General features: G+C 41.2%; 2 long non-coding RNA genes across 5 annotated transcripts in view; one reads left to right on the top strand and one right to left on the bottom strand.

The window, feature by feature from the left end:
• LOC112978854 (uncharacterized) overlaps window positions 1–14,088 on the bottom strand; it is a 71,055-nt gene that overhangs the window by 56,208 nt on the left and 759 nt on the right. The window lies entirely within an intron of this gene.
• LOC112978862 (uncharacterized) overlaps window positions 1,836–14,088 on the top strand; it is an 82,590-nt gene continuing 70,337 nt past the window's right edge. Inside the window, exon 1 of the long non-coding RNA XR_003258034.2 lies at window positions 1,836–2,312. This is a non-coding gene — a long non-coding RNA (uncharacterized LOC112978862). The remainder of the gene's footprint in view (window positions 2,313–14,088) is intronic.

Genomic DNA, 14,088 nt, shown 5'->3' with positions numbered 1-14,088 from the left:
ATCCATCTCCTGTCCATCCCACCTGGAACGATGGCAAGAGCTCAAACAAAATTTCATGGGGATTTTGAGCTTCCTGGCAATTACAGATATGTGTTTTTAGAGTAATTACTGTACAAATGATCCTTTCAGGTTTCCTGCAACATCCTTTTCACATCCTCTGCAGATCATCAGCATGCCCTGGCTGTAATCCTTGACCTGATCCATTCTGTTGACTTGTATTACAGCATTACTGTTTAGCATGCGTGAAAGACAGTGATTTTCTTTTGGATTACACAAATAGGATCAGTCATCACATGTTTAATGCAAACTTGTAGTGTACACTGCTTCAGGGCCACTTCAGGCACTGCATTTATGCAAAACCTTGTATCTGGAATAGAAAACTTGCTATGTATTCAGTGACAGCAGGTCTTATTTTTGCAAGTATGATTTCAGAGGGGTTTTTTAACTGTTATAAAAATAAACAGTTCATTGGAAAGTTAAGCAAATAGTGTGATTTTGTTCAGATCATACATATTTTTATTCTTAGAAATGTCAAAGCGTAAAAATATTTTTGTTGGATGAAATACACAAATACTTAAACTACACAGATAAGGAAAAATAATCTAAATATTAAAGGCATTAGGCTCTTGCAACTGCTACCAGAGAATACTGAAATTCTGAACTGAACATAAAGAATTTCAAAAACTCCAGAAAAGAAGTGTTTGATTCTCACACTCTCTTGGCTGTCTATTGCAGTGTAAAGAAGCTGAATCCGGGCCTTTGCAGGGGATGAGACCTTCTGCAGGCTAAGTGACTCAGGAACCAATTTGCTGTTCATCTTTGATAGGAGTTGGGACACTCATAGGTAATTACTGGGTATCAGTCCAACTGCTTGAATATGAACTGCTCTAGGGGGCAGGCAATATTAGGGGTCCACCTTTGAAAAACTGAATCTAAGTGAACAGCAGTAAATCTTCAGATTTTGCAACTGCAACTGTAAATCTTCGAATGTCACAACCGCATTTTCTTAGTATGAGGAAGAGTGCAATTCATACTCCTTCACTAGGAAATCAAAAAAAATTCACCATAATGGGGTGGAAGTTTAGTGACTGATGGTTTTTTACGCTACGGCTTTGTATCTTCCCTGGATGCAGAGGCAGTTAGGCATGAGCTGGTTTTCCCTCTGGTGGACCCAGTCTTTCCACTGCACCACGGGGAAATCCCTAGAGGATCTTCTGCACTTTAGCATTGGCCGTTTTCCTCAAGCTCCCCTTCAGTGCAGTTCCTCTTCTGCTCCCTTGAGCCTGAACAGAAACATTGTGAAACTGGAGAATGAGGCTATGAAGTGTTTCTGGTCTCATCCACTCCGACGAGTAGGCAGAAATGGATGATCAGCTGCAAACACTCATGGGCCATCACAGGCAAGCAGAGCTGGTGGCAGAGCACGGTATCTCATCAGAAACCAGGTATATCTGCGTTTCACATTTACGCCTAGGCCAAATTTTCATGAAACCTTAGTAAAATCCCATCGTTGCTCACCTGCTGCTATTTGGACGCCTGTCCCGCATGCATTACCCCACTGTCTGAGAAGCCGCCGAGAGCCGGATGGACATCAGCAACATTTACCAGAGCACAATCAAGCGTAAACCACAGCTGATGTTACAAAATACATGTGGTGTATGCAGGGCATTTCCACTGAGGTTGACAGTATAAATAGTAATGACGGGGCAAACACTTCAGAAAAGAATCCGGCCCACAGAAGACCACAATACGCATTAGTTTCCAGGCAATGGGAACATGCTGTTTCTCCCCGCTCCTTAGGTACCCAGATGTTCCCCTTATGCCGCTCTGGATTCCTTTCAAGCTCAGCTCGCGAGCACTCAAATTAACCAAACGGCAGCATCCAGCTGAAAAAGTGCCGTGTGCTCGGATCAGTGGCAAAGCTGCCTACCCCGCTTCAAAACGAGCCTCGCAAGAAATTTTTTGTCTTCATTTTCCAACATGTCAGAAGAGTCAGGCAATTTTCCCCCCGGAATTTCCCGTTTCAGTCTCGCCAGGTAGTGCGCACAATTTTTAAAATCGCATGCTAAAAGCCTGCTTTCAAAAGCTTTTGTGGAGCACTTTAAGTGAAGGGGGGCCGCGAACCCGGCTCAAGATCAGCACCTCCTGCCTGCCTTCGGCAAGGGGCCGCGAGAGGTTTCTCGCACAGGGCTCATCGGCACCCCCGGGCCCGGACACGCCGCTGCCGGGGTCCCGAGCCCCCCCGTGCTTGCTCCCCCGCCCCAGCGCCGGACCCCAGGCGGGCGGCAGCGCCGGCGCAGCGCCCCCACCAGGTGAGGCGGCGCGGGGCGGGGCGGCGCAGGCTCGGCGGGGGCCCGCGAGGTGTCGCTGTTGCTGGGGCCGTTGGGGCCGTTGGCGCGGGGGGGGGGAGGCGGGGCGTCGCTGAAACAATACAAAAGGAAACGCGTTATTGTTGTGGGGGCCGCCATCTTGGCTGGCTGTGCTCCTCGGTGTGGGGCGAGGGGGGAGGAGGAAGAGGAGGGGGGAGGCGAAGGCAGGTGCAGTAATAAGTTGCGATTTAACCCTCCGGAGGGGCTGGGGTTTGGCGAGACTTCAGCCTCCCCTTGCATCAAGCTGCGTTTTGTCCGTTACCCAGTCACAGATGCTCTCCTGTGGAGAGCGGAGGATGAGTCCAGCTTAATGACTCCCCGAGCAGCAGAGCAGGCAGCATACAGAAAATATGGCACATTACTTGGCATTCAGGGAGGAAGCATACAACAATGACAATTGCGATTTGGGGCTGAACAAATTTGATGAGCAATTTATACCACAAAGGAATGCAGTGCACTGTATGTGCTCAAAGGGAGGCTTCACGAGCGGCTGATATAATTTGCTGGAAAATTGAATTTGGGGGCAAACAGAAAATCAAATCAGGGACGGAAAAGCGATAAGAATGCTGAACAAGGGCTTGTCCTAGAAATCACAGATGAAGACTGATTTCACTGCTACTGAAATGGCAGAGCTCACTGAACTGACTGAAAGTCAAAAATCGGGAGGACATGAGGAGGTATTGTGAGGCGTAAATGCCCAGCAGATTTTTTTTCCCTGTCTTTCTTGAAAATCTGGAGCCAGACTTAGAGGGGAGCCCAAGCTGGGGTTATTTACACCTTCTGGTCCCGTCATAGGAAGGCCATAGCATAGATTCCCTTTCAGAACCACTTTTCGTCACATAGCTTAAACCTTCCTACATATTCTCTCTGCGTGTGGCCCCTGGAGCATTTGGAACATGCTGTCCACGATCGCCCACCCGATGGTTTTGTCCTGGTACTGAGTGGAGGAGGATCATTTCCCACCCTGGGGGCTGTGCCCAGCGTGACACTGTGACATTCACCTGCCAGTGAAGCACAGCTGACAGGGGAGTGCGCCCCAGCGCAGTGCCCCCACCAGGACACCGCAGGTTCATTGCTGTGTATCAGGCTTGGCAACCCCCCTTCAGGAATATTTCAGGATTATAGTGGAAAGGGTCTTTCTGGCCAGGGCTCCTGTTTAACGACAGACCGCATTTAGATGAATTCCTATAGCACTGCTGTTCGCTAGTGCTCCCATGGGCAATAGTATTCTGAATGCTTAAAAAAAGGCGAACAAGAAGAATGAAAATGGAAATTAGGAGGTAAGAAGCTCGTAGTAGGAATGATTAATCAAAACAGCTGTGTAGAAAAGCAAAATATGCTCAACACCTTAGGCAAATAGAGGGCCAAATTTTGCTCTGATGTAAACTCTGACCTAAACCTTTTGATTTAAAAAGGTAGGCTCAATGCAGATCAGTAAAGAATCTATTTTTTTAACATTCAGAAGAAAATTACTCAACCTAAATGTGGGTCTGTCAAAAAATTAGGTGTTACCTGTTTTCCTGAATTGTTCAAAATGACAAAACTAGTCAAAAGTGAACATCTTTTTCTAACATTTTTATCACATTCTGAAGCTGAGTTTTGCAAATTAAAATTGCAGTTAAAAAGTAATCAGCTTTAAAATGCCTTAACTAAACTGATTGTTTTTGACATAGCATAATTCTATATTCCACACAATTTAGTGAAAAGATATTTTCCTGATTAATCCTGGTAGAACAAAAAATGAATAGGTTAGCTCAAGTAGCATTTTAGAGGCAGGCTTTCCCCTTTGCTGTGTGGAATTCTCTCTCTCAGGATGCTGCCTCCATTAGAGAGAGCAGGGATGGGGCATAACACCAGGTTTCGCCCTTCCTCCTTTCACAAACTGAGATGCAGGGGAGCAGCACGTGGTCCCTTGGTAATGCCCTGGAAAGTCTTTACAGAGCCACAGCTCGCAACAACCAGATGCTGCAGGACCAGTCTACTGATGCTTTATAAAGCTGTGCAAGGAACAAGTGTCAGTTTGCTGCTGTAATATAAACAATAATGCTTTCTTCTACTCTCCATCTCCTTTCCTGCTTGGTCCATGAATTTTCCAAAATAGCTGACTAAGGCACCTCATCTGAGTTTACAGGTAGAAATGTATCTCTGTAACAGAATAAGACATTTAAAGAAAGCTGTGAATACTCTTCAGAGCGAAGGGAACTCTGGAACACGTATCATGACAGTAAACTGCTGTGTAAATTCAGCTTTAAAATTTTGCAGTTTAAATGACAAAGATTCATGCAGATGCATTCAAATGATGCAAGAAGCATTGGCATTCTATGAGAAGACATCTTGCAGTAGCAGCAGGGACAGACTGGGAACTAGTTGTGTTTTGTTTCTTCCTGCCCACACGCAAACACCCGTACACATGCACACGCTCCATAGTGGTCTACTCAGACAACAAATCACTGACAAGTGTATAACAGGAAGCATTTCTAGAGGGGCTTAAATCATCCCTCATGGCTTTTACCCATGCATTTGTGATCAGTAAAAGTATTAAATTTGCCACTTCCAGCTACAATTCAGCTAGAATACCCAGTAGCTGAAAATGTCTTAAAAAAACAGATGAAGAGAGTTAAGCTGGAGTTGGTGGCCACTAGCTTGGTAACCTTCAGTAAAAGCTATTGGCAGCTAGACTGAGTGTCTCTGCGGCTTAACACAAATCAGAAAGCGCAGATAGCTATAACGGGTCTTGGGGAAAACATCAAACAAGTACCAGAAGGAATTCAGGAATACAAGGGATTTTTTTTCATTTTTATGTTCTTGGGTAATCCACTGCATTTAACAGCTTTACTAATTTCCTTGTTTTTAACTATGAGCAATCCAATGTTTTATGGACATTCTAAACCCTACTATGGAAAGGTGTCAGGTCCCAAAGCCTGCTGTGCGCAGTTTGTGTCATGACCTGACATCAATAAAGACATAAAGAACAAAAGAGTATCTTGCAACTGCTGCAAAATCGGATATGTTGAAGCCAATCCCTGCCCCCAAGAATGTGCAATGATTTCTCTATCTTGGCAGATTCAGTTTGAGTTCAGAAGAGAGTTGTTCTCCATCTTAAGAGTGTTAATTTTATCTTAATTTGTGACTTTATCCATAGAATAAATAAAACATGGGCAGCAGCAGTGAGAATATTTATTCATGGTGTATCCACCTGCATCAAAAGAACCAGTAGCAGGGATGGCTATCTTATACTTCTACTAACCCATCCAGTAGGATGCTAATTGTGGCAGCAGTCTTCATGCGAGAGAATCAATATTAGACTTGCAGGTTTCTTTTATATGGGTGACTATCACATGATAACACTTTCCAGTCCTTTCAGACTGCTCAGCTGAATTTGAACAGGCAACTGAGATTTCTTTGCCTCTCAACCAGCAGTTGTAGCAATTGTCCTAAGCACAGTTGCTCTAAATAAAATCACAGATGTTGAAGTCTTCTTCTGCTTTGCTGCTAGTAGAAGATCACAGCCTCTTGCAGCAGCTGAATTTCTGATGTTTTCAAGCTAGTTTTGAGGGTCATATAAAAATCAGTTGTTTGTTTAACCCCAAGTAAGCACAGAAGAAGGAAGTCTTTCGCACAAATGGTAAAGATCCTCAATCCAGTCCCTTTAATGTAGCAGAAAGGAGTCATAAAAGTCCCAGTTTTGCAGTGAAAGGATTCCTTTGATGTAGACAGTGTGGAATAAGCCTTGTAGGGATCTTAAAAGGTCCAGAGCAAGGTATGTGTCAGAAGGAACGTGTGTTTGAGCTGGAGGGTTCTGCAGAGTCCAAGCAGCATCGTGGCCCATAGAGTGGCTGTGGGGAGACTTGTGTAATTTAGACAGGCCTCTTCGCATAACCAAGGAAACTTAGCAGACTTAACAGAGGCTTCAAAGCAACCCAGGCTCTGGACACCATGGATATCTTTTAAGCCATCTTACTAACTAACTTTCAGGCCCTGACCAATAATTTAGGATATAATATTAAAAGATGACAAAGATGTTGGCAGCACCCATGTTCCTCAAACAATTGCAGTTCATTCACAGATTAACTCTTTAAATATCAAATATACTTCAAATCAGCTATGCTCCTTACTTATTTTTCCACTTTGTTTAGTTTGTATCCAGTGCAACTATACTGGGCTATTTATAGTTGTTTTCATTCCTGTTTCTCATCTATTAACTCAGTGTTTCAGGTGAATGGGAATGTATTTTGTGTGTATTTGTTTTGAAGAAAAGCTTGTTTCCAAAGTTTAGAATGTGAAATACCCTTTCCTAATCCCACAGGTAAAATCCAACATTTAATTTCCATAGGAATGCAGCTGCCCAACCTCCCTTATTCTCTGAGCCACCTACCCAAATCCGTATTGAGCCAAGACTGCATGGGCATAGGGGAGATGAACTCCTGGAAAGGCTCACAAGTGGAGCTGACAACAGCTCCCAGAGAGCCTACCAGTCGACTGCAAGGTAGGGCTAGGGTGGGCTGCACCGGCAAGGAAGCCAAATCCCAGGCTAAGACAGAAATGTTGGAGACAGGGCACCTTGCTGACTCCCTCCCATTATTGGGGGTTTCAGATTGATCAGTAACTCTTTCTGTAGAACAGCAACACTTCTGGTTATGTGGCATAACCCTAACATGAAAACAACATTCAGGCCAAGAGAGGCAGACCTCCGTAGGGGATTGTGGCCATATCTAGCTCAGAGAGTAGGGGCCACGGTTAGTCAGTCTCTGACTAAACAGTAGAGGAGCACTGGGATTTGAATATGAGTAATTACCATGTCTGAAGTCTGGAGATGTGTATTTCTGGCTCTGTTCTGACCCTACCCATTCGAATTAATTTTTGGAAAACTTATTTTCATTAGCAGACTTACATTCAGATTCTAAAGTGCCTGCCAGACTCCCTGTTAAGAAAAAAACAAAACAAAACTGTGTTCTCATTTAGTGCTAACAGAGCAAAGTATCTATGGGAACAGCGAGAACCTGCCCAGTTCAGCGTCTACAAAAGATAATTGTTAAAGCACATATTTTCTGCTCACACAAAGACTCCAGCTGCAAACATGATGGGCGCTTTTCTCTCCTGTGCTTCCCCAACAGTTGAATGTTCTGAGAAAGTGCCTGAGTGCACATGAATTTCTGTGACACCATATTCCTCCTCCCAAGCATGAACACCTTTCCTGAGTTGGTTGGCCCTGGTCTGTATAAGTGGTATAGAGAAGGTCGCTGTGATGGAAAAGGAGCTTTTCTTGCTTTTGAAAGGAATAATGGGAAACTTAACCATTTAAGTGCCATAGAGAATGCTAAGTAAGAATTCATTTACTTTCCTGCTCAACAGTGATGTGCTTATTACCAGAATCTGTAAGACAGCAGAATAAGTAGCAGAAGGCATTAAACCTTTTTTTATGATTTTACAAAATAGCCTGTTTTGTGACAGAAAGGACAAGAGGAAAAAAATAACTCCATCAAGCTGTATCCAAGTGCTTCCTGATATATTTAGAAACAACCAAACGACAGAAAAATATGGTACATAGTTAAGGTCCCTTATTAACACTTTGTCTGAGTGCAGAACAAGGAAATACGCCACATTCTGCAATGAATAAATGAATATTTAACAAATCTGAATGAAGATAAATTGAGGAGATCCTTTTATAAAGACAAACAAATACATCTTTATTCTTTATAACATAGGCAACGGCTCCACATTGCACATGACAAGCTATGCTTTATGTAATAGGGTGAATATATATTGCTAACTATGTGGAATATGGTTGAATTAAAAAAATACCTTTTTAAATTTCCATAATGGAGGAAGGCAGCATGTCTGAGGTTACTCACATTTTAGATTATTATTACTGAAGACATTTTTTACATCATTAGTTTTTAATATAGATGCTGTTCACTTCTGTTTTACAATTCATTCTGGTTTGGAGACTGAAGCTACAATATGCAGTTGCGTGGAATGTAGGTTCTGTTAGAACTAAGGAGGTATTTACTGAATTTCACACGTATATCTAGTAGAAACAGTTTTCTACATTTTTCATGAAAAAACCCTCTGTTCCAATCTTTTTCCTTGTAAGAAAAAAGCAACACAACGAAGTCAACATACTAAATTTTTAGTTATATCCTTTTGGGCAAGGAGATTTTCTTTCTGCAATGACATTTATCCATTATCTGAAAGTTTGTAACAAGGCTGTAACTGAGTGCATTTATACCCCTCTCCTTTACAACCTCCATATACCTGCATGCATTTTTTTTCCAGAAGGGGAGTGTGTAACGCAGAAGGGAGTATACATATAACTGCGGTATGAAGTTTGACCACTAGGTGGTTCTTAAAGACATATTTAAGAAAGATTGGTTCAGGCTCAAGTCTTCGTATTAGGAACATAAAAATAAATGCAAACAGCTATTTTAATATCATAACTAGTAGTTGTGGCTAAAATAAGTGTAAACTTTTTTTTCCCTGAACCAATATGCAATATGTATTCATCACAGTTAAATAATCTGAAGAATATTTCTATACAAGGCCCTACCATGCAAATGAGCCCTAGGACTTCTTAAAAACAGGTGATTCAAGTAATTTCTACAGGATTACTCACAGAAGCAAATACTATGTGAGGAAAACCTCATTTGCTGCTCTCATGCACCATTCATACTCCAGGAAAGATAAAGCCTTGGAAAAAATGAATTTCATTGACATTGGAATGATGTAGTCAAAAAAAAAAGTCATAGTCAAAAATAGCATTGACATAGCTATACATACAGTAATATTTAAACACAATAGTAAACAATAATATTTAGCACAGATAGGAAAATATTTACTTTCTAAGCACAAGACTCACTTTAGTCTGAGGACAAGGGCAGCACTAACAGCGCAGCTTGAGATTGAATGTGGGAATCTACCATTTGCCTAAGTCTTTCTGTAGAAGATGAAGCTCCATCAAAGTTTAGCTAGTATTGAGCATCTGTGAAATGTCTGCAAAAAGTGACTTCTCTAGACAGCTAGATCACACACAGCAACTTATTTTTCTATTTGTACTAGCTATTCCCAAACCTGAAAGAAGCAGCATCATTACAGATGGCATGTGGAACTGAAAAAAAATTGATTCCATGAAGACACAAGACTGACAACATCCAATATCAGAAATCCTGAGATGCATTAAGAGCAATACAAAATTTTAAAATTCCTCTCTCACTTCTGGATTTTAAAGATAACAAAATTCAAAGAAAAAAATAGAGTAATTTGTACCTGCTGAGCAGGCAATCATTGTAAGAGGTAAGTAGAAATATTGACCTCCATCTCTCAAAGATGCCAGATGGTCTTGGCATTAAAGCTTTCTCATTATGGTATAGACACATTTGCCAAGAGTTTAGTATCTAAATGTAAGAAATTGTAGTTTTCAAACACATCTTTAGAAGTTATATTCTGCGATAAAAAGTGAAACTGAATCCATGAAATGGATCTTCAGTTGTTTTGGGCCTTTTTTATTCAGTTGCTCTAATTTTTTAGTGTGGCGATGGTAAATTTCTGAATACGTTGTACTAATTTCTGTATTTATCTTGAACTTAGTTCTCATTTCAACTTTGTAAAGTATGATGTTATTAATCTTCATTGGTTCATAGAAAAATGTAAAATGGACTGTGTCTTTTTATTAGTGAAGGGGAAAAATAAGAAGTTATGGAATGTAATAAGTTGTAGAAATGAGTTTGCTTCATCTCATAGCAGTTCTGCTGAAAATTATGACAAGACTGGCAATTCTAAGCTGTGTATTGCTTGTAATACAAACCATGCCTAATGAAAAAATGATGTAATCAAAATCTGGGACATGAGGACATGAGACTCAGCATTCCTCACCTTCCTTATAAGCAGAACCCCTGGGTATAAACTAGTAAATTTAGTCAGGTATTACCTGAAAGAAATTACCTCAATAGCAGAGAAATATATATACCATTCACATACTAAGAGCAGGGGGAGAATGGGTATTTGCTTCTTGTTGCTTCTTCTGGTATAAACTGAGCTAAAATGTTCAGTCTTGTTATAATCATTTCCTTTCCTCAAAATGCTTCACAAACCAAAAGGGAGAGAAATCACTGCTCCAATGACCTTTTGCTAGTCCATACAAGTTGTTTGATAGGCCATAGAAATTCAGTAGGAGTCTTTTGGAGACAAAGCAAGTTACATAATCCTGTGGGCAAAGTTCAGGTTAGAAGAATTATTTAAGTTAGGACTGAGTCAAGAGTAAAACTTGCGCAGGATTTAGAGATTTTTTTCTGTAGTTTGTGTTTTATGATAATGTATTTTTAAAGGAGAACAAGAAAGAACTAATCAAAAATATTACAAAGGTAAATCTGATAAAACTATTTTTAATTTTTGGTATAGTGGTACAATATATTCCAAGAAAGAGTGACACAGGAAAGGGAAAAAAGACACAAACCTCATGAAATAAAGGAATAAAATTTGCTTTCTCCTTCTTTCCCTGCAACAGTGGCAATACTTCCTATTTGTTCAAATCTTCATGTAGTACAAACAAATACAGCCTTATAATGCAACAGTCTTTTCGCATTAGGCTTCTGAACAGGGAATTATCCTCCTACTCTAGCTTCTAATTTCCTCTTCTTGTCCCATATATAAAACAGCTGGGTGCAGTTGTCTGATGAGACCAGCTGCTTTGGTCTCACAGACTATTTACCCCTTCCTGCCTGTTGTGTGAGCTCTTCTGCTAAATTTAGGAGGAAAAGGAAGGAGGTGAGTAATTTTTGGTCCAATTTCTTGTGGCTGTTAGTTATTCTAGTATCTAGCTAGGATAGAGCTAAGGGGGTGCTCTATTCATTCTACCACAGAAACTGAAGGAGAGATATGGTAAGGAAAGGGGAAGCAAGTAGAGCAGTGCACAGAGAGCAGCAGCAACAGAGTCACAGCTAGAAAAATGGTCTGTGTAACTTTGTTTTAGAGCAAGGCAGAACTGTTTTAGTTGAGACAGAGAAAGAAGGATGTTCAGCCAAGCTGTAATGAGAGCTATGGGGGTTTAGCTGTGTGAAAGAAAGAAAACACTCCTATCTTTTAAAAATAAGCTGTGAAAATTAGAACTGGGCTGAGTGTGAAGGCTGGAGAGGTCAGGCCCAAGACAATCCTCAACTTAGGACATAAAGAGGCTAGTAATCTTGTAGGTTAGTTCACCATGATTGAAAGCAGGAGATGGTGGGAAGTCTTTAAAATAGAGGAAGATGGGAGGGTGTTGTTAAAGCTACATCGGGCTTTAGCTGGTGGCCACACATCCATTAGACGTCAGTAATACTGATAAAGGCTTTTATCATGAACAGGGGGAGTCAAGAGGTAAGGCTTTAGGTAGCCTTGAAAAGCAGCAGAAACACATTAATGAATAAGCTTACTTAGAGCTGTGGTACAGAGAAGAAGTCCTACAGCAAACTGGAGGAAGAAATCTGAGAGAGTCCTTTTCAAAGGATCAGTTAGAGAAATAAGGCATTTGGGAGAAGACAGTGTCAGCAAGGTTAAGGAAGTCAGGAGGTAAATATTTGACTGAGCATATGCATATGAAAGCATTGAAAATTAGCTATACATAAAGGGAATGAAAATGAAGCAAGTGGCTGGGAGATTTATCTGGGAAATAACCATTAGAAACTCTAATGACAGCATTTTTATTGGAATGTGAGGAGGAAAGCCAGATTGGAGAGGGTCTTAGATAGAAGTGGTGTCAAAAAAACTCCACATAATGGTGCTGAAAGCACAGAATGAACTTAGAGATGAAGAGTCAGTTTTTCTTCTTTTAAGAGGAAAGGATTGCTGTATATTTCCATTATAAGAGAAGAGAGTATAAGAGAAGAGTGCAGGAGGGGCCTGAGGGGGATAGTTCAGGAGAATGGAATGAGAGGAGGTCATAGGCAGGCTACAGAAGAGCAGATGAGAAACTTCTGCATCAGTGACAGAGACTGAATGGAAGAAATTTGCAGGACAGTCACTGAAGGCAAAGGTAAACTGATAGGAAGAAGAACATGCTGTGCTCTGTCAAGCTTTTCTTGAGGGGTTGGCACAGTCTTGCACAGTGCAAAATGAAGTAGAGAAAAGCAAGGAAAGTTTGAACCAAGGTCACTGGGGATTGCAGTCCAGAGGCTTCTTGATACTGGGGAGTTGTTCAGCTGAACAGGTCCGGAAGAGGAGAGAATGGATTTCTGATGAGGAAAGTCATTCTGGTCACAGGCCTTTGCCAGAGACATTCTGGAGCACAAGGAGGGGAGTGGAAGAAGCAGATGTTTGAGGGACTTGGGAAGGTGGACAAAAATATTGAGGCACAAAAGAGTTAAGAGTGGGGCAAGGAGAGAGCAACATGCAGTGAGAATCAACAGTGTGGTCGGTGGAGGAAAGGAAAGAAGGAGCAATGGGGAGAGACTTGAAAGCAGATACAAAATTGTCTGCCCTTTGGTGATTCTAGGCAGGCCCTGCTCTTGAAAAATGTGAATTAATAAAAGAAGAAAAAGAATGCATCCAAATATAATAAATATAACAAGACAACCTAGCAGCAGCTGTCTGGAAAAACAGTCGGAATCAGAAGGGTAATTTTACAGCTGTCAGTACAACGCACTCCATTGGCGGCAAAGAGCTGTGTTCGGGTGCTCGGGGAGAGAAAAGGAATCCAGAGAACGCTGTTTCATTCCTGTGCAGACTCCCATTGGCTGGGGTTGGAAATACAGCAGAGAAGAGGAGAAGGAAGTACTCGTGACTTCAGGCTGTGTGATAAGGTAGAGCTGAATTGTGACTAAAAAAAGCCAATACAAGAGCATCCAGTTTGCTGTGTGGAAAATAGTCAGTTGTTTGTTTCTGCACCTAGTGAAGCATCCCACTGACCTGGGGTACCCTACATGTGGGGAAAGCTAAACAAGGCTGCAGCTGACTTGTGAGCTTTTTACCTCTACAAAACTACAGAAAAGAAGTGATATCACAGAACTCTTGATATTGCAGAATAGTTACATATATATCTATTTATGTAATATATAGATATTCCTCTATAACGTGCTCACTGTCAAACATGGACTCCCATTTTATGAACTCTCCCTCATTTGAGTAAAAGAAACATGATTTGGAAAGAACTTTGAGCATAGAAATTAGCTCTGGCAAACACAGCTGTAAACATTCAGCTCTGCCTAATACAAAACTTGCACAAGGGAATTTCATCTTTGAATGCTGCATCTGGGAGTCAAAATACAGAGATAGGGCAGGATATTCTCAGCACCTATTTATGGCAGAATATATAAAATATATAAGCTCTACCACATGTGACCAAAGCCACATGACCCAAATACTGAACTATTCACATGAGCCCGTACAAATAGCAGGAGCAAAACAAACAGCTTAAAAACCAACATAACATAAAAGCACCATCAGGAAACGATGATGAGTCCCTTGTCATTTCACATTTCATGCAACATAAACATGACGTCTTATGTCTTAGATTGCTAGACATTAATCAAAGATACCTCCACACTTGAAAGGATAATGCTATCTAAGGAGAAGCCATTTGTATATTCACTTTGTGTTCTTTAAGACCTGCAGACCACAGTAATGAATGGCATCTCCAACCATTTTTCACATGAGGAGCCAGTGTGTCATACAAAATTTCTTATTCCATACCACACTGTCCTTCTGTGTTAAGCTGCTTGTTTTTCAGTACCAAGATATCCTTTATTACAAT

The sequence above is a fragment of the Dromaius novaehollandiae genome, chromosome 7 (assembly GCF_036370855.1).
Source record: "Dromaius novaehollandiae isolate bDroNov1 chromosome 7, bDroNov1.hap1, whole genome shotgun sequence".
In the NCBI taxonomy this organism is placed as follows: Eukaryota; Metazoa; Chordata; class Aves; order Casuariiformes; family Dromaiidae; genus Dromaius; species Dromaius novaehollandiae.
Note: the sequence above shows the minus strand (reverse complement) of the source record. Positions and strands in the feature narration are given on the sequence as shown.